This window comes from Orcinus orca, chromosome 6 (assembly GCF_937001465.1).
Source record: "Orcinus orca chromosome 6, mOrcOrc1.1, whole genome shotgun sequence".
Taxonomy (NCBI): domain Eukaryota; kingdom Metazoa; phylum Chordata; class Mammalia; order Artiodactyla; family Delphinidae; genus Orcinus; species Orcinus orca.
The window spans coordinates 16,882,180-16,906,972 of record NC_064564.1 but is presented as its reverse complement, the minus strand read 5'-3'; the positions used below and the strand labels follow the sequence as shown (position 1 = coordinate 16,906,972).

The 24,793-nt window shown below is 36.6% G+C and overlaps 1 long non-coding RNA gene across 2 annotated transcripts; it reads right to left on the bottom strand.

Moving 5' to 3' along the window:
* Positions 1–385: 385 nt before the first annotated feature.
* Positions 386–24,757, bottom strand: LOC117201640 (uncharacterized). Of its 2 annotated transcripts, none has more exons than XR_007477830.1 (2): positions 24,557–24,757; positions 386–2,108 (listed from the first exon to the last, which is right to left on the bottom strand). It is a non-coding gene; the product is annotated as an uncharacterized LOC117201640 (long non-coding RNA). The 2 variants fall into 2 exon arrangements; XR_004483699.2 differs by lacking the exon at positions 24,557–24,757 and adding an exon at positions 11,637–12,292.
* Positions 24,758–24,793: the final 36 nt, after the last annotated feature.

The window sequence follows — 24,793 nt, the reverse complement described above, 5'->3', positions numbered from 1 at the left end:
GTCATAGCTTTGGGTGCAGTGAAATGAAATGAGGTTCCATTGTTTTATGGGTATTTTTGTTAATTATTTTTAACAAGTGTTCTTTTACATGGAGGAGAGGTATTGGTTCTGTATGAACATGTTTTGACTATATATTGATATTACTAAGGATATCATGATCTATACATGCTACTAGATTTTTTTTTTTTTACTGTAGTTATAAGGGTATTGGATACATTGTATCTACACTTAATTCATTATCTGTTAATGAAACTGTTGTAAATGGGAACCAAATTTGTAGAACTTCATTTTTAAAGACTTTACAGTGCTTAATTTCATTTTTGTGTTACTAAATACTAAGTCAAAGTCTTAAAGTTTTTAAACAAGTTAAAACTTTTTTTATCAGTCAGTCATAAAACTATAACATAAAACTATCCTCAAGTGATTTACATAGATAAAATGGACACTGCACTAAATTTTTCTTTTTGTATTTTACTGCTATCAAATCTGAATGAAATGTACTTTGTCATAGATGTTTTTCTTTTATTTTTGGTTTTCCAAAGCTATTAATGTTAAAGACAAACTTTAAAGGTACAGTGTTCCAAAAGTGCTTAATGGATTCCAACAGCTGCCTCAAATAAAAATTTAGTAATATGTATATGACTACATTTTCCCTAAATGGTGATACCTTATCCAAAGATGAAGAGTACCCCTATTTTTAATAGGTAGAATGAACCTTTGTGTCAATCTTGCAGAAGCTTTAATGGAGAAAGAATGACCTTTATTTTTCAAAGATAAATGAGTGGCATTTATATTAGAGAATGGTAGTATGTTTTGGTTGAGCAGTAATATACAACCTTGAATTTTAGAGGACTCTGAGTGCTTCTTATTATTTGTCCACTACCTTATTGTTCTCTTCTCACCAATGAAAAATGATTAAAGAATTCCACCGTAATTCCCTCTACACTTATACAGATACTATGTCTTGTAAGTCAACATTTTTAGCACACAGGAGAAATTATATGTAATAAAATTACTGTATCTTTTGGACTGAACAAATTTGAATTTGTGTTTAAACACTTTGATTATATGTCTGATAATTCTTAAAATAATGGCACTTTTACTAATTTATTTGGGGATCTTGGGTACATTCATAACTTGTGTTTTTCTTCATGCTTGACTTGGAAGTGGGCTATTCCCCTGCCATGAGCAGATCAGGCAGTTTTCCAGAAGATCTTCTTGGGAGATTGCTTCCCTAAAGTTTGGGTGTAGGTATTAAAATAACACCATCAAACAGCTCTTGGAAATTGTTCTTTCATTTAGCAGTAGCTATGACGATTCTCATCCATGACACTAAGGGTTAGTTTTATATATTTAAGAGAGAAACATTGCTTAAATTAAAATGCCTCTATAAAGGAATGCTATTATAAATTATTATAACAATATTCTCAAGTATCAATTTTTAATTTCTTTGGTGTAGCAAACTATAAGCCCAGCCACTCATGGTCGTGGTTAATCTTTTATAGAATACACTTAGTCTTGTCAAGTTGCTTGTATTCTCCTATTCTCTTGACACCTACAAATATATACATATTCTATCCCTCTGTCTTAACCTTTTTGAAAAGTTATGGTAGGAAAAAAACCTTTCATTCTGTTAATCTCTTGATCTTGATTTAGTGGCTGGGCAATAGTTATATAAATCTGTATCTGTATAAACTCATGTTTATATAACTTAACTACTGGATATTAAGCTTTCTTCTGTGAAGCCCTGAGACTTTGGAATAGAAAAGTACATTCACACACACTTTTTCCTTTCAAATTAAGTGAGGATTTAAAAAACAACCTTCAATGTGAGGATTATTCTGTTCACAGACATTCCTAAGGAAAACTAAAAATAATAAAACTGAGGTTCTTTTAGTTTGTAACAGTATTTATACAAGTAACATGTTGGTTCTTGGAAAATTATTTGTGAAAGCTAAACAGTTACTGATAGAAGTATTTTAGTGAAATTTAAACCATTACCTTGTTGGGGAACACTGCTTCAGCATCTTCTTTCTACCGCATAAAAATTCAAGGGGGGATAGTAATGTGCACTTCTGGAAGAACAAAGCCAAGCCCAACCCCTACCCCTAAAAAAGAAAGAAAAGACAGGTTTATGCTAGGTAATAAAGAATCGAGTCAATTTTACTGTAGTATTTGAGAGAATTACTATTTTAGATACTTATCTGTTCAGACGGTTGATAATTAAAGCTTTGTGTGTGTGTGAGAGAGACACCATGGTTAAAAGAGGTTTTTTACACACCCCTCCTCTCCAGAAAGCCTTGGAAACTTGTTCCGCTTCATCTTGTAACTGTGCATATAAGGTCAAGACATTATGTCTCACTCTTTGGTGTTAATCAAAAGCTTAGAGAATTTACAAAGTCTTGAGGTTCTCAGATGCTGGTTTTAAGTGTAATGATAAATTGAGTTTTGTCTCCTTGACATGTTATTGCATAATGGTATTGAACTTTGTGACCTACTGTGTAAGAAATGAACGCCCACCTTGCAGGCTTAAAGTTAATAATACGTATGAAAAGGCCCACCTTAGCACCTACCTATAAAAAGGAAGGCACTACAAAATTTAGTTTCCTGCAAAAGGAGCAATTTGGCAAACAAAAATAATTAAACTGGCCTAAAGGGAGAAAGCTAGTATTTATTTACCTTTTAAAAATGTTCTGCACTTACGTGAACAGCAGCCAGTTATTTGAGGACTTTCCCACTAGGGGACACCAGTTAAGCCTTGACCAACACAATTTTTGTATTTTTGAGAATGCATAAATGAGATTCTGTTTCTATATTGAAAGAGCTTCATTATTAAAAACCAAATTTGGGAACCAGATAAAGGGAAAGTCCGAAGTGTATTTATGCCCAAATAAAACCGCTATTCAACATGATCCTGGAGTGAGTGATGGAGGGGGAACCCAAATATCAACTATGCTGTCATGGTCATACCTTACGGGAGAAGTAGCAAAAATGAAACTGGAAGAGAATTATGAACTGCCCTTTCAGTCATAGATAACTCAGTCTGCCCCCTTCCCCTTGCAAAATCAGATCCTTATGTACCATGTTCACTTTCTCCTTAACAACGAGACCAGGACTTTCATGTTGCACGCTTATGCTGATTTAACTCTGGAATGTCTAAATTCCTTTAAAAAAAAGTAACTTCTGCCTTCTGAATACATGTTCTTCAGATAGACCAAAAAAAGAAAAAATACCCCAGCAGTTAATCATGCAGAGAAAACTCCCATTCACATTTGTATGAATTCTTTTGTTCTCTCTCTTCTGGGCATACTTTAAGCCAGATTTCCCCTCTGAATAGCCTCATAATCTGTGGCTGATCCTTTATTTATTTAACTAGTGCCTGTTACCAAGATTGATGTTTATTTTCATTTTTGCAAGTGGAAATATTGGAATAGTGACCATACATACCAGCCTTGGTGTGTAAGATTTTTAGGATACACTCCTAGAACTGTAATTACTGTATTAAAGGATATGGGTGTATTTAAGATTTGGTACATATTGTCAAATTTCTGTTCCAAAAATGGAAGTTCCATCACAAATACACCCCTATCTTCACACTCTCAATAATGGACAAAAACCTCGTGTTTTATCTTGGTCAATCAGAAAAAGTCAAAAATGGTAACCCAATTTGTGTTTACATGTTTCTAGTCAGATATTATTTTCTATAATCTGGATACCAGACTTTATCACATATGCTTTATAAATATTTTCTCCCAGTATGAGGTTTGTCTTTGCACAGAGCTTTTTGAAGAGCAGAAATTCTTAATTTTCCAGAAGTCCACTTTTTCAACTTTTTCTTTAATGGGTTATGCTTTTGGTGTCATATCTAAGAAATCTGCCTAACTTAAGGTGACAAAATTTTTAATATTTTTAGAAGTTTAATAGTTTTCAGTTTTTATATTTACGTCTGATTGATTTGAGTTGGTTTTTGTATATGTTTACATATAAAAATTATATATGTACCATATATAGATTGAGGTTCATTTTTCTTTGCACCTTTGTTGAAAATCAGTTGACACAGCATTAGCCTATTTCTGAACTATTCCATTAGTTTATACGTCTGAGCTTTCACCCATACTACACTGCGTGATCACTGTAGCTTTGCATAAGTAATGCAACTATGTTCTTTTTGAAAACTGCTTTGCTAATTTTAGTTCCTTTGCCTTGCTATGTACATTTTAGAATCAGCCTGCTGACAAGAACAAAACCACCTGCTTGGATTTTGATAATGATTGCATTGAATCCATAGACCAGTTCAGGGAGAGTGGACCTCTTAATATTCGTCCTCCAATCCATGAATGCAGCATGTTGCTCCATTTATATAGGTCTTTGATTTCTTTTATCAGTGTTTTTAGATTTTAGCATACAGATCTTGCACATATATTGTTAGTACTTTATGGGTTTTTTTGTGTGTGCTTTTGTAAATGGTACTTTAAAAATTTTCAATTTCCAAAATGTTCATTGCTAATATCTAGATATACGATTGATTTTTGTATTTTGACCTTGTATCCTGACACCTTGCCAGATTCACTTATGTAGATTTTTTAAAAGTTTTCTACGTAGTCATGTCTGCAGATTATTATTTATAATAAATGTTTTATTTTTTTCCAGTCTTTCCAGTTTTCCTTTCCAACGCCTTTTATTTCTTTTTCTTGTCTTGCTGCACTGGTTAGACCTTCCAGTATGATGGTGAAAGGAGTGGTGATATCAGACACATCCTTGCCTTGTCACCAGTATTAGGGGGCAAGCATGCAGTCTTTTACCATTAAGTGTATCAGGTGTAGATTTTTGTAGATGGTCTTTATCAGGTTGAGGAAATTCCCTTTTACTCCAAGTTTTCTGAGAGTTTTCTATGAATGGATGTTGGATTTTGTCAGATGTTTTTTCTGCATCTATTAAAATGATCATTCTTTGTAAGGTTGACATGGTGAATTACACTGATTTTTAATTGTGGAACCAGTATTTTTGCTTCAAGGTTCATGAGAGATATTGACCTCTAGTTCCCTTACTTTTTAATGTCATTGATCAGTGTAATACCTCATACAATGTTTCTCTCCTCACCTATATTATTGAAGATTGTAGATAGAATTCATATAATTTCTTCCTTAAATGTTGGGTAGAATTCACCAGTGATGCCACTTGGGCCTCCTTATTGAAAGGTTGTTATCTGAAGTCAATTGTTTTGAAGACATAAAATTACACAAATTATCTATCATTTCTTAAATGAGTTTTGGCAGTTTGCCCTTCAAGGAAATTGTCCATTTCACCTAAGCTGTCACATTTATGAGCACAGTTATTCATAACATTCTCTTATCTTTTGTCTTAGTCTGCTCAGACTACTTTAACAAAATACCATAAACTGGGTTTTCATTTATTATTTCATAGTCAAACCAAAGAGTTATTTATAGTTAGAAAGTCCTTCTCCAACTTAAAATGAGAAAAAGTTATTTTATGTTCATTTTTATGTTTGATGGTTTTATTATGAATCATTTTATTCCTTCATTGCATTCTCATTTCTATTAGTGGTGTTCTAATTCTGAACTCCATTAAGGTTATAAGAGGGAAAAATTGTTATAGGTGAAGTATTCACTCCAAAATATCAAATAATGTGCCCCATTAGCATTAATTAATCTTGATCTATATACATCAATAATTATTGCTTAAAGGGAACTCAAATGTCATTAAACCAAACTCCTCATTTGAAAGATGACACAATATAAAATTGTTCTGTCAAGGGTCGCATTAGCTGTGAGACACTCTACAAAGAGAACTGTAATATATGTCCCTTTTGAGAACTGAAATGTATTATTTTATTATTCTCTGAATCTCTCAGCAGAGTCCGTGGAATGAAGCACCATAATTTGAAGTTTTCCAAGTGACATTTTGCTTCCTCACAGTATCTTTGAAAATGTTAATTTATTAGCCCCAATCTAGATCAAACTCTTGCTGCCCACAGTTTACTTAGTAACGCCTGAAAGAATCCACTGATCAGGTTATGTAGTTGTTACCTTAAGTGGCAAAGAACAAGGCGGTTAGGATGTGGTGTAATGCCACACCTGGAACCCTGCCAGTCTAAGAAAATATTATAAAGTTCTTTCCTCCTCTTAGCCTCCCTTCACTCTCAACTGGCAGCAAATGATGACCGATCTTGCAGAAAAGTTGATTTGGTCACTGGATGAGAAGGCCTCTCAACAGCTCATTCTTCAAATTATTCTACCATGTTTACTTACTTCTCTTCCTTCTGAAACTACTAAGTTTACACCTCTGCTTTAGACTTAGGGCCAAAACAAGGCAAAATTATTTGTAATTGGGTATGATATGGAATTCATACTCAATATAATTAATAATTATCAAATAGTTTGCAGAGTACATCATGGTTTATGTAGCGCTCTTAGAAACATCCCATTTGATCCCTACTATATCCCTGAGATAGTGAGAGAGGGTTACTATCCCTGTTCGACCCTTGATCAGGCTCAGAGAGGATGTAACTCGCCCAGTGTCTCACCACGGGTAAGCCTGGACATGGGACCCAGTTTTTCTTACTCCGGGTCCCATGGTTTTTTGCGCTACATTACACACAATGCCTCTCTGAGGTTAAAGACATCTGTATTTTTACTTAATTTCCATTTTATAATGGTAATGACGATGATGATAATTGCACTGTACTAAGGATTTTACATAAATTAATTTTCTCAAAGTAACCTGCCTAGAGCTACACAGCTAGTAAATACTACCCAGTTGGTCATCTCCAGAGCCCACAGTCTTACCACTACTTTAGACTGCCAGTAAAGAGAAAAAAAAGTCCATCCACAGTTCTACCTCTCAGAGATCATTTGTTTTGCTTTCCTATATACAAAACATGGAGTGCTATTCATACTGTTCTGTAAACTATTTTCACATTATGGCCCACATTTTCCCATCACTGATAACATTTTCATTTTTAATGACTGTATTACAAGGATATACCATTGCGTATTAAACTGACTTTATTGGCTACATCTAGGTTTTTTTCCTAAATTTTTTGTTGCTAATAATGCTGCAATGACTATCCATGTACAGACTCTGATTATTTTGTTAGGCCAATTTCCTGAAAGTGAAAGTTCTAGATCAATAGACTACATTTAAAATTTGAATACACAGTATCCACCAGAAAGGGTGTAGACAAAGCTTTGTTAGTGCCACAAGCTTAAGATCCTAATTTATTTTTGTTTCTTTCTTTTGGCCCTGCACTGCATGGCTTGTGGGATCTTAGTTCCCCCACCAGGGATCGAACCCAGGCCCTTAGCAGTGAAAGCTCGGATTCTTAACCACTGGACCTCCAGGGAATTCTCTTAAGATCCTAATTTAGATATCAATATTACAGGTGCCAAAGCAGTTCCCAAAATTGTGGATCAGTACGTCCATTTCCTGACTGATTTATATCATTTGGTCCTTATTTTTCCAAAAGCAGTAACACTGCAGAGTTCTCAAACTCGATGAAACTTCAGGGATCAAGGCAAAATATTTTCTGCATGATAACAACTGTGGCTCTTTCTCTTGACAGGAAAGTAAAACTATAATTTGAGAGAAATCATTCCCTGGATGAATGCACGGGCAGCCAGCATTTTTTTTTTTTTTTTGAGCATTTGAAAGGAAACCAATCCTTTCCTACAAGTCAAATGCTAAATAATTACACCTCATAGATTAAACTTCGCATAACCCCATAACTAATAAGTAGGAACTCTGTGATTAGTAAAAAGTTCTGAAGGAAGGATGCCTGGCAGTGCAGCTGGTGTGTCCAGGTGGGATCTCTGTAAATCCGGGGAAAGAAGAATCTGGCCCAACGGGAGCCATTTTTCTAGACAGTGCCTTGGAGGCCAAGAAACTAGATTACAACCAGAATACACTGGCCACTTCATTCACATATGTGTGAAAATGAAAAGGGAGCATAGTAGCGGTGAGTTTGTACTTTGCAGTCAAATGGTTCTGGGTTCGAGTACTAGCTCTATCACTGTCATCTTGTGTATGGTACTTCGCAAGTGTCTCAGTTTTCTCATTTGTAAAATAGTAATAATACCTAACTTGTAAGATTGTTGAGAGAACTAAATAGAAAATTATCTATATGAGGTACCTATAAAGCCTGGCTCATATTAAGTACACAATAACTTTAGCTGCTATTGTAAATGTGTGACACCACCTTCTACCTGATGTATTAGCTAACTGGGTTTGGATGAAGGCAATGTGTATACATCCACGACATTTGTATCTACAAACTCTTTGGCATCTAGACCCAGCTTAACTCACACGTAATTCACAAATGTCCCCTCATGGTAAATAACGTTTTATGGTACAGACTCATCTTCAGGCCTTCCCCCAAAGTGGCCCCGGCTAGACCACATGTCCTGCCCCCCTAACTAGGAACTCACTTGCATGTGGCTTTTCTCATCATAATAAATATGGGAAAGGGACATTTACCAGGGCAGTTGGGAGTGATTCAGGCTTTCCTCAGTAATGTACTTTGCCTTCACTGAAATCTGCTTCCCTACATCAAGGAAACCCTAATGCAGTTTACCAAGTGCTAAAGAACAGGCCGTTGTCTCTCGCCCCCTTTTCCTCTTCTAGGGCTCCCGTCTGGGCCTTCTGCTGCCATTCTCAGGCCTCCTGCCTGTGCTCTGAGCATGCCAAGTTTCTGGTCATCACAAGGCTGCTCCTTTATGTCTTCGTTCAAATGTCTACTCCTCAGAGAGTTTTCTGCAGACTAAATCTAGTCCACATCCTTCAGTTAGTCTTAATCACCAACCGCTGACCTTCTATTTACGTCTTGGTGCTTGTTACTATCTGAAGTTATTTCAATCACACACTTGATAATTACCTGTCTCGCTACTGAGATAGGAAGCTACAATAAAGAGGCCTTCTTAACTGCAGTGATCGGGATGCCAAAACATGCCTGGCACTTGAGAAGTGCTCAAAGAATATTTTATTGAATGATTGAGTGAATACATCCTGGCTTTTTGATTAGTCCTCTATAACCTTGCTGAAGCTACTCAATGTATCTAAGCTTCAGATTCCTCACTGGTAAAATGATACTGATAATGATACTTAAACTCACAGGGTGTGGCGAGGATCAACTGAAGTAATTTACGTGGCAAACTTCCTGGCGTTTAAACAGTAGCTATTATGATGTTGGCATATTTAATGATGATGTGATATCTTGTAATGTATTTATTAAAGGAAATTTTCATTGGATATAGATTCTAGGTAGACTTTTTGCTTTCAGCACTTTTAAGAAATTCCAATACTTTCTGCCTTCCATAGTTTTCAATGAGGAGTTTGCTGTTTTCTTATCTTTGTCTCTCTGTAAGTTATGTGTCATTTTTTAGCTATCACTTTTAAGATTTTCTCTTTATCACTTTTTTTTTTGGCCACATAATTAGGATGTGCCTTGCTATGATTTCCTTCATTGTTTTCCCATTTAGGGAACCTACAAAAGAACTGTAGGACAACTACAAAAGGTGTAACATACACAGTTTATAACAGAAGGAGAAAAAAGGAGAAAAAGGAAAAAAGATATTTGAAAAAAATAATGACTAAGAGTTTTCCCCTAAATTAACGTCAAATACCAAATCACTGATACAAAAAACGCAGAACACCAAGCAGGATAAAAGCAAAACAAGGGCTTCCCTGGTGGCGCAGTGGTTGAGTCTGCCTGCCGATGCAGGGGGCGCGGGTTCGTGCCCTGGTCCAGGAACATCCCACGTGCCGCAGGGCGGCTGGGCCCGTGAGCCATGGCCGCTGAGCCTGCGTGTCCGGAGCCTGTGCTCTGAGCATGCCCAACACAGCCATAAATAAATAAATAAATAAATACATTTGGAAAAAGAGTTATTCAGGTATTTACACATTACTTAAAAAAAAAAATTACATAAGACAGGAAAAGAGTGGAAGACAAAAATAGGAAGAACCTGGGCAAAAAACAGAAAACAGTAACAAGCAACAGCAATAATAAAGAATGAAATCATGCCATGTGCCACAACATGGATGTATCTTGAAGGCATTATGCTAATTGAAGTAAGTCAGACAGAGAAAGACAATTACCATATGATCTCTCTTTTATGTAGAATCAAATAAATAAAAAAATAAAACCAAGCTCATAGATACAGAGAAGAGACTGGTGGTCACCAGAGGCACAATACAGGGGTAGGAGAAATGGGTAAACTGTTTTTATTTCTTTAAATAAACTGAATAAAAAGAAAAGAAAATGGTGATAAATGTGGTAAATATTAATCCAACTATGTTAATAATCACTTTGAACATAAATGGCCTAAATGTGCCAAATAAAAGACAGAGATTGTCAGAGTGAATCAAAAAACAGCACCCACCTACATGTTACCTACAAAAAAGTTTATTTTAAACAGAAAAACAAACATAGATTAAAAGTAAAGGAATGGGGACTTCCCTAGTGGCACAGAGGCTAAGAATCTGCCTGCCAATGCAGGGGACGTGGGTTTGAGCCCTGGTCCAGGAAGATCCCACATGCCGTGCAGCAACTAAGCCCGTGCACCACAACTACTGAGCCCACTCTCCTAGAGCCCATGTTCCACAACAGGAGAAGCCACCGCAATGAGAAACCTGTTCACTGCAATGAAGAGTAGCCCCCGCTCGTTGCAACTAAAGAAAGCCCGTGTGCAGCAACAAAGACCCAACACAGCCAAAAATAAAAAATAAATTAATTAATTAATTTTAAAAAAAAAGCTTTTTACTTTACAGCTAGAACTGCAAGGAGAAATAGATGAATCTATTATTATGGTCAGAGATGTCAACACACCTCTGTAAGAAATGGACAGATTAGACTGGCAGAAAACCATTAAAGACATAGTGGAAATCAACAGCACCATTGTTCAACTGGATATAAACTGCTTCATGCAAAACCACAGAATACACATTTTTCTCAAATTCACATGAAACATTCACCAAGCTAGATTACATTCTGGCCCTAAAACATACCTTTACAAATTTAAAAGAATAGAAGTCATATAATAACTGCTCTCAGTCCACAGTGGAATTAAATAGCATTCAATAACAGAAAGAAGCCGGAAAATCACAAAAGACTCAGAGATTAAACAACAAACTTCTAAATAACACACGGGTCAACAAATAAATTTCAAGAGAAATATAAAAATATTTGACCTAAATGAAAATTAAAGCATAAGTAATCACAATCTGTGGAAGGCAGTGAAAGCAATGCTTTAGAGACATTTATACTATTGAATGCATGTATTAAAATAAGAAGAAAGATCTAAAATAAATAATGTAAGGTCCCATCTTAGGAAACTAGAAAAAGAAGAACAAATTAAGTCAGAACTACACAGAAGAAAATTAATAAAAACTAAAAGAAAAATCAATGAAATAGAAAACAGAAAATTGATAGAAAAAATAAAAGAAACAAATAGCTAGTTCTTTTCAAAGATCAATGAAATCAATCAACCACTCACTAGGCTAATTAAGAATAAAAGAGAAAGGACACAAATTATTAATATAAGAAATGAACAGGGAACATCAATACAGATCCCATGAACATTAAAAGGAAAATAAAGGAATGCTATGAATAACTCTCTACTTACAAATTTGACAGTCTACATGAAACGGATGAATTTCTTGAAAGATAAGATGTGCAGGGGCTTCCCTGGTGGCGCAGTGGTTGGGAGTCTGCCTGCCGACGCAGGGGACACGGGTTCGTGCCCTGGTCCAGGAGGATCCCACATGCCGCGGAGCAGCTGGGCCTGTGAGCCATGGCCGCTGAGCCTGCGCGTCCGGAGCCTGTGCTCCGCAGCGGGAGAGGCCACAACGGTGAGAGGCCCGCGTACCGCAAAAAAAAAAACAAAAAAGGATGTGCAAAAATTCACACGAGAAGCGACAGGCCATTTAAATAGGCCTATATCTATTAACAAAATTGAATTAATAATTAAAAATCTTCCAAAACATAAAGCACTAGGCCACGATGGGTTCACTGGTGAATTATAACAATCATTTAATAAAGAAATCATATTAATTCTCTAGAATCTGTTTCAGAGGATAGAAGCAGAGAGGGTTCTTCTTAATGCATTCCATGAGGCCAGCATACCATAATACCAAATACCAAACTTGGGGTATCAAATACCAAAACCAGACTAAGACATTATAAGAAAACTGCAAACCAATATCTCCCATGAACATAAACTTAAAAATCCTCAAAAGTTATTAGCAAATCAAATCCAACAATGTATTAAAAAAAGTATATACCACAGGGCTTCCCTGGTGGCGCAGTGGTTGAGAGTCCGCCTGCCGATGCAGGGGACATGGGTTCGTGCCCCGGTCTGGGAAGATCCCACATGCCGCGGAGCGGCTGGGCCCGTGAGCCATGGCCGCTGAGCCTGCGCGTCCGGAGCCTGTGCTCCGCAACGGGAGAGGCCACAACAGTGAGAGGCCCGCGTAACGCAAAAAAAAAAAAGTATATACCACAAATAAGTGGGACTTATCCCAGGTATGCAAGGCCAGTTCATTACAAGGCCATTACATTAATAGAAAATCAATTAATGTAAACCATCACATCAATAGGCTAAAGAAGAAAAATGAATCTAGACACAGACTTTACATCCTTCACAAAAATTAGCTCAAAATAGATCACAGATCTAAATGTAAAACATAAAACTATAAAACTGTTAGATGACATAGGAAAAAAATCTAGAAGACCTTGCTTTTGGCAATGACCTTTTCATTGCAACACCAAGGGCACAATCTGTGAAAGAAATAATTGATAAGCTGAATTTCATTAAAATAAAAAACTTCAGCTCTTTGAAAGACACTGACAAGAGAAAGAAAAGACAATTTACAGACTGGGAAAAGATATTTGTAAAAGACATATCTCATAAAGGACTGTTCTGCAAAATATACAAAGAACTTTTAAAATTCAACAAAGAAAACAAACGATCTAATTTTTTAAAAATGGGCCAAAGACCTTAACAGATACCTTCCCAAAGAAATTATAAAGAGAAGTAAACTGTCACTATTTGCAGATGACAGACATTGCACAGAGAAAAAGCTAAAATCTCCACCAAAAAGCTATTGGAGAAGTAATAAATGAATTCACAAAGTTGCAGGATACAAGCTTAATATACAGAAATCTGTTGCTTTTTTGTACACTAATAACTATCAGAAAGAGAAAGCAAGAAAATAATCCTATTTAAATCTCATAAAAAATAAAATAACTAGGAATAAACTTAACTACGGAGGTGAAAGAGCTATACTCAGAAAACCATAAAATACTGATGAAGGAAACTGAAGATGGTACAAAGATGGAAAGATATCCTGTGTTCTTGGATTAAAATAATATTTTTTAAATGTCCATACTACCTAAAGCAATCTGCAGATTTAATGCAATCCCTATCAAAATACCCATGACATTTTTCACAGACCTAGAACAACTAATCCTAAAATTTATATGGAACCACGAAAGACCCTAAATTGCCAAAACAGTCTTAAGAAGAAAAGAACAAAGCTGGAGTTGTCATGCTCCCTGACTTCAGACTATACTACAAAGCTACAGTAATCAAACCATCATGGTACTGGCATAAAAAGAGACACATAGATGAAAGGAACAGAACAGAGAGCCCAGAAATAAACCCACATACTTATGCTCAATTAATCTACGACAAAGGAGGCAAGAATATAAAATTGAGAAAACACAGTATCTTCAATAAGTGGTGCCAGGAAAACAGGACAGCTATATGTAAAAGAATGAAATTAGTACATTTCCTCACATCATATACAAAAAACAAAAAAACTGGAGAGGATTGGTTCAAGATGGCGGAGTAGAAGGACATGCTCTCACTCCCTCTTGCAAGAACACCAGAATCACAACTAACTGCTGAACAATCATCGACAGGAAGAAACTGGAACTCATCAAAAAAGATACCCCACACCCAAAGACAAAGGAGAAGCCACAATGAGATGGTAGGAGGGGCGCAAACACAATAAAATCAAATCCCATAACTGGTAGGTGGGTGACACACAAACTGGAGAACACTTATACCACAGAAGTCCACCCACTGGAGTGAAGGTTCTGAGCCCCACATCAGGCTCCCCAATCTGGGGGTCTGGCAACGGGAGGAAGAATTCCTAAAGAATCAGACTTGAAGGCTAGCGGGATTTGATTGTAGGACTTCGACAGAACCCAGGGAAACAGAGACTCCACTCTTGAAGGGCACACACAAAGTAGTGTGTGCACTGGGACCCAGGGGAAGGAGCAGTGATGCCATAGGAGACTGAACCAGACCTACCTGCTAGTGTTGGAGGGTCTCCTGCAAAGGCAGGGGGTGGCTGTGTCTCACTGTGAAGACAAGGACACTGGCAGCAGAAGTTCTGGGAAGTACTCCTTGGCGTGAGCCCTCCCAGAGACCGCCATTAGCCCCACCAAAGAGCCCAGGTAGGCTCCAGTGTTGGGTCGACGCAGGCCAAACAACCAACAGGGAGGGAACCCAGCCCCACCCATCAGCAGACAAGTGGATTAAAGTTTTACTGAGCTCTGCCCAAGAAAGCAACAACCAGCTCTACTCATCACCAGTGCCTCCCATCAGGAAACTTGCACAAGCCTCTTAGACAGCCTCATCCACCAGAAGGCAGACAGCAGAAGCAGGAAGAACTACAATCCTGCAGCCTGTGGAACAAAAACCACATTCACAGAAAGATAGACAAGATGAAAAGGCAGAGGGCTATGCACCAGATGAAGGAACATGATAAAACCCCAGAAAAACAACTAAATGAAGTGGAGATAGGAAACCTTCCAGAAAAAGAATTCAGAAGAATAATAGTGAAGATGATCCAGGACCTTGGAAAAAGAATGGAGGTAAAGATCAAGAAGACTCAAGAAATGTTTAACAAAGATCTAGAAGAATTAAAGAACAAACACAGATGAACAACACAATAACTGAAATGAAAACTACACTAGAAGGAATCAATAGCAGAATAACTGAGGCAGAAGAACGGATAAGTGACCTGGAAGACAGAATGCTGGAATTCACTGCTGCAGAACAGAATAAAGAAAAAAGAATGAAAAGAAATGAAGACAGCCTAAGAGACCTCTGGGACAACATTAAAGGCAACAACGTTTGCATTATAGGGGTCCCAAAAGGAGAAGAGAGAGAGAAAGGACCCGAGAAAATATTTGAAGGATTATAGTTGAAAACTTCCCTAACATGGGAAAGGAAAGAGCCACCCAAGTCCAGGAAGTGCAGAAAGTCCCATACAGGATAAACCCAAGAACAAACACACCTAGACACATAGTAATCAAACTGGCAAAACTTAAAGACAAAGGAAAATTATTGAAAGCAGCAAAAGAAAAACGACAAATAACATACAAGGGAACTCCCGTAAGGTTAACAGCTGATTTCTCAGCAGAAACTCTACAAGCCAGAAGGTAGTGGCATGATATACTTAAAGTGATGAAAGGGAAGAACCTACAACCAAGATTACTCTACCCCGCAAGCATCTCATTCAGATTCGATGGAGAAATCAAAAGCTTTACAGACAAGCAAAAGCTAAGAGAATTCAGCACCATCAAACCAGCTCTACAACAAATGCTAAAGGAACTCCTCTAAGTGCAAAACACAAGAGAAGAAAAGGACCTACAAAAACAAACCCAAAACAGTTAAAAAAAATGGTAATAGGAACATACATATCGATAATTACCTTAAACATGAATGGAATAAATCCTCCAACCAAAAGACACAGGCTTGCTGAATGGATGCAAAAACAAGACCCATATACATGCTGTCTACAAGAGACCCACTTCAGACCTAGGGACACATTCAGACTGAAAGTGAGGGGATAGAAAAAGATGTTCCATACAAATGGAAATCAGAAGAAAGCTGGAGTAGCAATACTCATATCACATAAAACAGACTTTAAAATAAAGAATGTTACAAGAGACAAAGAAGGACACTACATAATGATCAAGGGATCAATCCAAGAAGAAGATATAACAATTATAAATATATATGCACACAACATAGGAGCACCTCAATACATAAGGCAACTGCTAACACCTATAAAAGAGGAAATCAACAGTAACACAATAATAGTGGGGGACTTTAACACCTCACTTACACCAATGGACAGATCATCCAAAATGAAAATAAATAAGGAAACACAAGCTTTAAATGACACAATAGACCAGATAGATTTAATTGATATTTATAGGACATTCCATCCAAAAATAGCAGATTACACTTTCTTCTCAAGTGTGCATGAAACATTCTCCAAGACAGATCACATCTTGGGACACAAATCAAGCCTCAGTAAATTTAAGAAAATTGAAATCATATCAAGCATCTTCTCTGACCACAATGCTATGAGATTAGAAATGAACTAGAGGGAAAAAATCGTAAAAAACACAAACACATGGAGGCTAAACAATACGTTACTAAATAACCAAGAGATCACTGAAGAAATCAAAGAGGAAATCAAAAAATACCTAGAGACAAATGACAATGAAAACACGACAATCCAAAACCTATGGGATGCAGCAAAAGCAGTTCTAAGAAGGAAGTTTATAGCAATACAAGCCTACCTCAAGAAACAAGAAAAATCTCAAATAAACAATCTAACCTTACACCTAAAGGAACTAGAGAAAGAAGAACAAACAAAACCCAAAGTTAGCAGAAGGAAACAAATCATAAAGATCAGAGCAGAAATAAATGAAATAGAAACAAAGAAAACAATAGCAAAGATCAATAAAACTAAAATCTGGTTCTTTGAGAAGATAAACAAAATTGATAAACCATTAGCCAGACTCATCAAGAAAAAGAGGGAGAAGACTCAAATCAATAAAACTAGAAATGAAAAAGAAGAAGTTACAACAGACACCACAGAAACACAAAGCATCCTAAGAGACTACTACAAGCAACTCTATGCCAATAAAATGGACAACCTGGAAGAAATGGACAAACCTTCCAAGACTGAACCACGAAGAAACAGAAAATATGAACAGACCAATCACAAGTAATGAAATTGAAACTGTGATTAAACATCTTCTAACAAACAAAAGTCCAGGACCAGATGGCTTCACAGGTGAATTCCATCAAACATTTAGAGAAGAGCTAACACCCATTCTTCTCAAACTGTTCCAAAAAATTGCAGATGAGGAACACTCCCAAATTCATTCTATGAGGCCACCATCATCCTGATACCAAAACCAGACAAAGATACTATAAAAAAAGAAAATTACAGACCAATATCACTGATGAACATAGATGCAAAAATCCTGAACAAAATACTAGCAAACAGAATCCAACAGCACATTAAAAGGATCATACACCATGATCAAGTGGTATTTACCCCAGAAATGCAAGGATTCTTCAGTATATGCAAATCAATCAATGTGATACAACACATTAACAAATTAAGGAATAAAAACCATATGATCATCTCAATAGATGCAGAAAAAGCTTTTGACAAAATTCAACACCGTTTATGATAAAAACTCTCCAGAAAGTGGGCATAGAGGGAAACTACCTCAACATAATAAAGGCCATATATGACAAACCCATAGCCAACATCATTCTCAATGGTGAAAAACTGAAAGCATTTCCTCTAAGATCAGGAACAAGACAAGGATGTCCACTCTTGCCACTATTATTCAACATAGTTTTGGAAGTCCTAGCCACAGCAATCAGAGAAGAAAAAGAAATAAAAGGAATAAAAATTGGAAAAGAAGAAGTAAAACTGTCATTGTTTGCAGATGACATGATCCTATGCATAGAGAATCCTAAAGATGCAACCAGAAAAGTACCAGAACTAATCAATGAATTTGGTAAAGTTTCAGGACACAAAATTAAGGCACAGAAATCTCTTGCATACCTATATAGTAATGATGAAAAATCTGAAAGAGAAATTAAGGAAACACTCCCATTTACCACTGCAACAAAAAGAACAAAATACCTAGGAATAAACCTACCTAAGCAGACAAAAGACCTGTATGCAGAAAACTATAAGACACTTAATTATAAGAAATTAGAAGAAATTAAAGATATCAACAGATATAGAGATATACCATGTTCTTGGATTGGAAAATCAACATTGTGAAAATGACTATACTACCCAAAGCAATCTACAGATTCAATGCAATCCCTATCAGATTACCAATGGCATTTTCTACAGAACTAAAACAAAAAATCTTAAAATTTGTATGGAGACACAGAAGACTCCAAATAGCCAAAGCAGTCTTGAGGGAAAAAAACGGAGCTAGAGGAATCAGATTCCCTGACTTCAGATTATACTACAAAGGTACCTTAATCAAGACAATATGGTACTGGCACAAAAACAGAAATATAGATCAATGAAACAGGACAGAAAGCCCAGAGATAAACCCACGCACCTATGGTCAACTAATCTATGACAAAGGAGGCAAGGATATACAATGCAGAAAAGACAGTCTCTTCAATAAGTGGTGCTGGGAAAACTGGACAGCTACATGTAAAAGAATGAAATTAGGACACTCCCTAACACCATACACAAAAATAAACTCAAAATGGATTAGAGACCTAAATGTAAGACCAGACACTATAAAACTCTTAGAGGAAAACATAGGAAGAACACTCTATGATATAAATCACAGCAAGATATTTTTTGATCCACCTCCTAGAGTAATGGAAATAAAAACAAAAATAAACAAATGGGACCTAATGAAACTTAAGAGCTTTTGCAAAGCAAAGGAAACTACAAACAAGACGAAAAGACAACCCTCAGAATGGGAGAAAATATTTGCAAATGAAGTTACGGACAGAGGATTAATCTCCAAAATATATAAACAGCTCATGCAGCTCGATATTAAAAAAACAAACAACCCAATCAAAAAATGGGCAGAAGACCTAAATAGACATTTCTCCAAAGAAGACATACAGGTGGCCAAGAAGCACATGAAAAGCTGCTCAACGTCACTAATTATTAGAGAAATGCAACTCAAAACTACAATGAGGTATCACCTCGTGCCAGTTAGAATAGACATCAGAAAATCTACAAACAACAAATGCTGGCAAGGGTGTGGAGAAAAGGGAACCCTCATGCACTGTTGGTGGGAATGTAAATTGATACAGCCACTATGGAGAACAGTATGGAGGTTCCTTAAAAACTAAAAATAGAATTACCATATGACCCAGCAATCCCACTACTGGGCATATACCCAGAGAAAACCGTAATTCAAAAAGAGACATGAGGGGGCTTCCCTGGTGGTGCAGCGGTTGAGAGTCCGCCTGCCAATGCAGGGGACACGGGTTCGTGCCCTGGTCCAGGAAGATCCCACATGCCGCAGAGTGGCTGGGCCCATGAGCCATGGCTGCTGAGCCTGCGCGTCTGGAGCCTGTGCTCCGCAACGGGAGAGGCCACAACAGTGAGAGGCCCGCGTACAGAAAAAAAAAAAAAAAAAAAAAAGACACATGCACCCCAATGTTCATTGCAGCACTATTTACAATAGCCAGGTCATGGAAGCAACCTAAATGCCCATAGACAGACGAATGGATAAAGATGTGGTACATATATACAATGGAATATTACTCAGCCATAAAAAGAAATGAAATTGGGTCATTTGTAGAAACATGGATGAATCTAGAGATTGTCATACAGAGTGAAGTAAGTCAGAAAGAGAAAAACAAATATCGCATATTAACGCATATATGTGGAACCTAGAAAAATGGTACAGATGAACCAGTTTGCAGGGCAGAAATTGAGACACAGATGTAGAGAACAAACGTATGGACACCAAGGGGGGAAAGCGGCAGGGGGGTGGGGGTGGTGTGATGAATTGGGAGATTGGGATTGACATGTATACACTGATGTGTATAAAATGGATGACTGATAAGAACCTGCTGTATAAAAAAATAAATAAAATTCAAAAAAAAACCCCAAATGGATTAAAGACCTAGATGTAAGACTAGAAATCATACAACTCCTAAAAGAAAACACAGGCAGAACACTATTTGACATAAATGGTAGCAATATTGTTTTGGACCTGTCTCCTAAGGCAAAAGAAACAAAGCAAATTAAACAAATGGTACCTAATTAAGCTTAAAAGCTTTTTCACAGCAAAGGAAATCATAGACAAAACAAAAAGACAACCTCCTGAATGGGAGAAAATATTTGCAAATGATATGACCAATAAGGGGTTAATATCTAAAATACATAAACAGCTCATACAACTTAGCATCAGAAAACAACCAAAAAACCAAACAACCTAATTAAAAAATGGGCAGAAGACCTGAATAGACATTTTTTCCAAAGAAGATATACAGACGGCCAACAGGCATGTGAAAAAATGTTCAACATTGCTAATCATCAGAGAAGTGCAAATCAAAACCACAGTGAGATATCACCTCACACCTATCAAAATGGCTGTCATCAAAAAGTCTACAAAGAACAAATGTTGGCAAGGATGTAGAGAAAAGGGAACCCTAGTACACTGTCAGTGGGATTGTAAATTGGTGCAGCCACTACTGAAAACAATATGAAGGTTCCTCAAAAAACAGAAAATAGAAATACCATATGATCCAGTAATTCTACTCCTGGGTATGTATCTGAAGAAAACGAAAACACTAATTTGCAAAGATACATGACCCCAATGTTCACAGTAGAATTACTTACAATAGCCAAGATATGGAAGCATCCTAAGTGTTCATCAATAGATGAATGGATAAAGAATATGTAATGTACACACATATATTACTCAGCCATAAAAAAGAATGAAATTCTGCCATTCGCAACAGTGTGGATAGACCTAGAGAGTATTTATGCTTAGTGAAATAAGTCAGACAGAGAAAGACAAATACTGTATGATCTCACTTATATGTGGAATCTAACAGATAAAACAAACGAATTTCTGAAGAGCTGATTTCTCATCAGAAACTACAGAGGTAAGAAGATAGTAGGAAAATACTGAAAAAAGTGCTGAAAGAACGAACTACCAACCAAGAATTCTATATCTGGCAAAACTATCCTTCAAAAATGAAGATGGAATTAAGATATTCCCAGCTAAGGAATGAGGGAGTTCATCACTAGTAGACTTTCAGTACATGAAATGCTTAAAAATAAATAAATAAATCCTCAGGCTGAAATGAAAGGTAACTCAAAGACTTATGAACCCCAGTAAAGGTAAGTACATAGGTAAACATAAAACCACTGTTACCGTGGTTCTGGTCTGTTAACTCCTCTTTTTGTTTCCTATATGATTTAAAAGAATAATGCATAAAATACTAATTATAAGTCTAGGTTAAAGGGCATACAATGTATCAAGACATAATTTGCAGCAATAACAACATAAAAGGGAGCGAAGCTATACAGGAACAGAGTTTTTCTATGTCAGTGAAGCTATGTTGGTATCAATTCCAACTTCACTTGACCCTTCAACAACATGGGGGTTATGGGCACAGTTGAAAATTCATGTATAACTTTACAGTGGGCCCTCTGTATCTGAGGTTCCACACCTGCGGATTCAACCAACCACAGATCATGTATTATTATAGTCGTGCTTATTGAAAAAAAAAAAACACATACAAATGGACCCATGCAGTTCAGTCCCATGTTATTCAAGGGTCAGCTGTACATTGCTATAAACTTAGGATGCTAAATGTAACCTTCATGGTAACCACTGAGAAATTATAATTTGTTGCCACATAATTCTTCACAGTATTCTCTTATTCATAGTTCTGTCAAGTTGGTAGTAAGGTCCCCACTATCACTTTTGATTCTAGCTATTTGCTTCTTCTCTTTTTCTTGTCAGTCTAGCTAAAGGCTGGTCAATTCTGTTGATATTTTCAAAGAGCCAACTTTTGGTTTTGTTGATTCTCTCTGTCGTTTTACTATTTGCCTATTATGTTTATCTCTGCTATAATATTTACTATTTATTTCCTTCTGCTAGCCTTTGGTTTAGTTTGGTCATTTTTCAGTTCCTTAACTCATAAAGTTAGGCTATGGACATGCAGGTAAATATTAAGAGAGAACATGATCTTCTAAAAAAGTGGGTAGGAGAGGGAAAGGAGGAAGAAGGGGCATTATACTAATTTCACTATTGTTCCTTTCTGAGCATTAAATGAAACCATCTAAAGAAATGACCGAATTATATAAATATGCAGTTATAAAGGCTACTAATTGAACAAAAATTAAAATTTCTAGGTTATATGATGAAATACATTGGAAAACAAATAGGGCCATAGTGAAAGATATTTTAAGATATTAACTGGAAAGCACGATGTAAAATAACAATATTAAATCCAATTAAATGTAAACTATCAATAAATGTAAATGTGTTAAACTGCCCTATTAAAAGAAAAAGAAATTCTGATTACATCCTAATGCAAAGACTGCTTTTCTGCAGTTAACAGGTGACACACCTAATAGAAAGTGATTCAGAAAAGTAGGAAATTAAAAGAGTGGGTAGAAGTACATCAAAATGTTGCAACTGAACAAAAACAACAATAATAACAATAATAAAAACCAGAATCATGATTTCAATAACAGACAAGGTTGGCCTGAGGACACAATTACGACCAATTCATAATGATAAAGACACAGTTATGAGCATCTATGCATCAAATAATGAAGCCTCAACGACAAAAGAGATAGAAGAAATAGAAACATATCAGGAGTGGGAAATATTAATTGACCTCTTGAAATCCATAAGACATAGAGAAGGGGGAAATATAAAAAGCTTAAATGACATTATTACTAAGGTAGTACAACAGATACATCAGACCTGCTGCCCTGAACACAGAAACCATACCTTCTTTTCAAATACTCATGGAACATTCCCCAAAAGGAACGATGTATTACGCTTCAAAGAAAACCTAAGAAAAATCTCCAAACTAAAAATAGTACAAAAACATACTCTGACCAGGGAAAAATTCTTAAATACCCAAATAAAGAAAGAAGGAATGAAATAAGCATCAAATGTAAGAAGTTAGGAAAAATGAGACATAACTAATAAGCATAGGGTTTCTTTTGGGGGCAACAAAAGTCCAAAATTAGACTGTAGTGATGGCTGCACAACTCTGAATATAACAAAAAACAGTGAACTGTGAACTTTAAATGGATTAACTGTATAGTATGTGAATTATATCTCAAGCTGATAAAAAAGGATTTAAGAATCATACAATTAGGAAGAAGGAACTGGGTTTAAAAGAGCCAATAAAATAGATTAACCATTAGGTAATATAATCATGAGAAAATAAAGTCCAAATAACACAACATAAGAAATAAAGGTAACATCCTACAGAAACAGAGCTACCCGCTCCTGCAAAAAACAACCCCACTAGGTCTGGATGTTTCCTTAAGGGAAACAGAAAATTAATTTCAATTTTACCTACTTAAGAACATAGAAAAGGAAACTTTCTATGTTTCTTTAAAAAAATGAGTATAAGATTATACTAAAACTCAAAAAAGTTTATGAAATGTTTAAGATCTTTTTAAAGAACACCTTTTAAAATTTTTAATAAAAATAGAATGAGGGATATGTCTGAATGGAAGACAACTTTGTACGTCAGTCATCCCCCCCAAATTCATCTGAAGAGTAATTAAACAGTCAAAGAAAAATTTTAAACAAACTTTCTCTAATAGTTATCTAAGAGAGCTACTGTAGAGAAACCTGAAATGAACTCCCATTTTTGTGGGAATTTAGAATGTGATAAGGGTGCAATTTCAAATCAGGGTGGAAAGGACGACTTAAAAATTAATAAATACTGTTGGGTCAGTTGGGAAGAATTGAAATTAAGCAATTTACACATACAAGAATAAGTTTCAGATGGATTAGGGGTATAAATATAAAAATTACACCTGTAAGAAAATTAGGAAAAAATTATAGGGAGTAGATTCAAAATCAAGGTGTGAGGGTATTCCCAAGCCATATAAAAATAATAGATCTCATTGCCTGAAAATTTTAACTTCAGCAAAGTGAAACAGGTTAAAAGACAAATGAGAAAAATAGATGTCACACATAAACGAAGCCAAGGAAACGATAAAGACATGGAGAGAGGAAGTAGGTGGAATGTTTAGGAACATAGTTTACTGTCACCCACGTAAACGAAACATGGCTTGCCATGTCAAGTCCCAGAAATGGGTTAAGTGATGGGATGTGGGTGATTATTTTCTTCTCTATGTTTTCCTGAAATTTTCCTTTTGTTTTTTTTTTAACAATGATTGCGTGTTGTTTGTAATTAATTTTTTAAAAAATTGTTTAACAACGAAAAAGTCTGGCCTGCCTTACATTGTTCACTGGCGTGTCAGCGTTCCACCAGCTTTATTTCAGTTTTATGACGGGGAGGCACGGGGACTTTTGCTTACTTTGTGTCACCACGACACCTATTACAGACTGAGTCCTTACAGATATTAAAAAAGAAATGCTCACGTATTGGATAAATAACGTTGGTCCTGTAGGTGTGGGAGACCTGCGTGCCAGCACCTGAGGGCCTTGCACTTCCTCATTACCCACGTCTCCCCATCCTCTACCCCACTTCCAGCCACATACCTCACTCCATCCGGCCAGTACAAATGACAGGCAGGAATTCATTCCTGGCGCGCGCGTCAGCGTGTCTCCCGCGTCTCCACGTCTGTCGCTCGCCTGGGAACGCCCCCGCCCCGCCCCGTCGCTTGTTGTGTTGTCATCACGTGGCCGGGGCGGGTCCTGACGTCAGGGCCAGGGGAGGGACTGCGCAGGCGCAGAAAAGGGGGCGGGGGACTCGGCTTGTTGTGTTGCTGCCCAAGA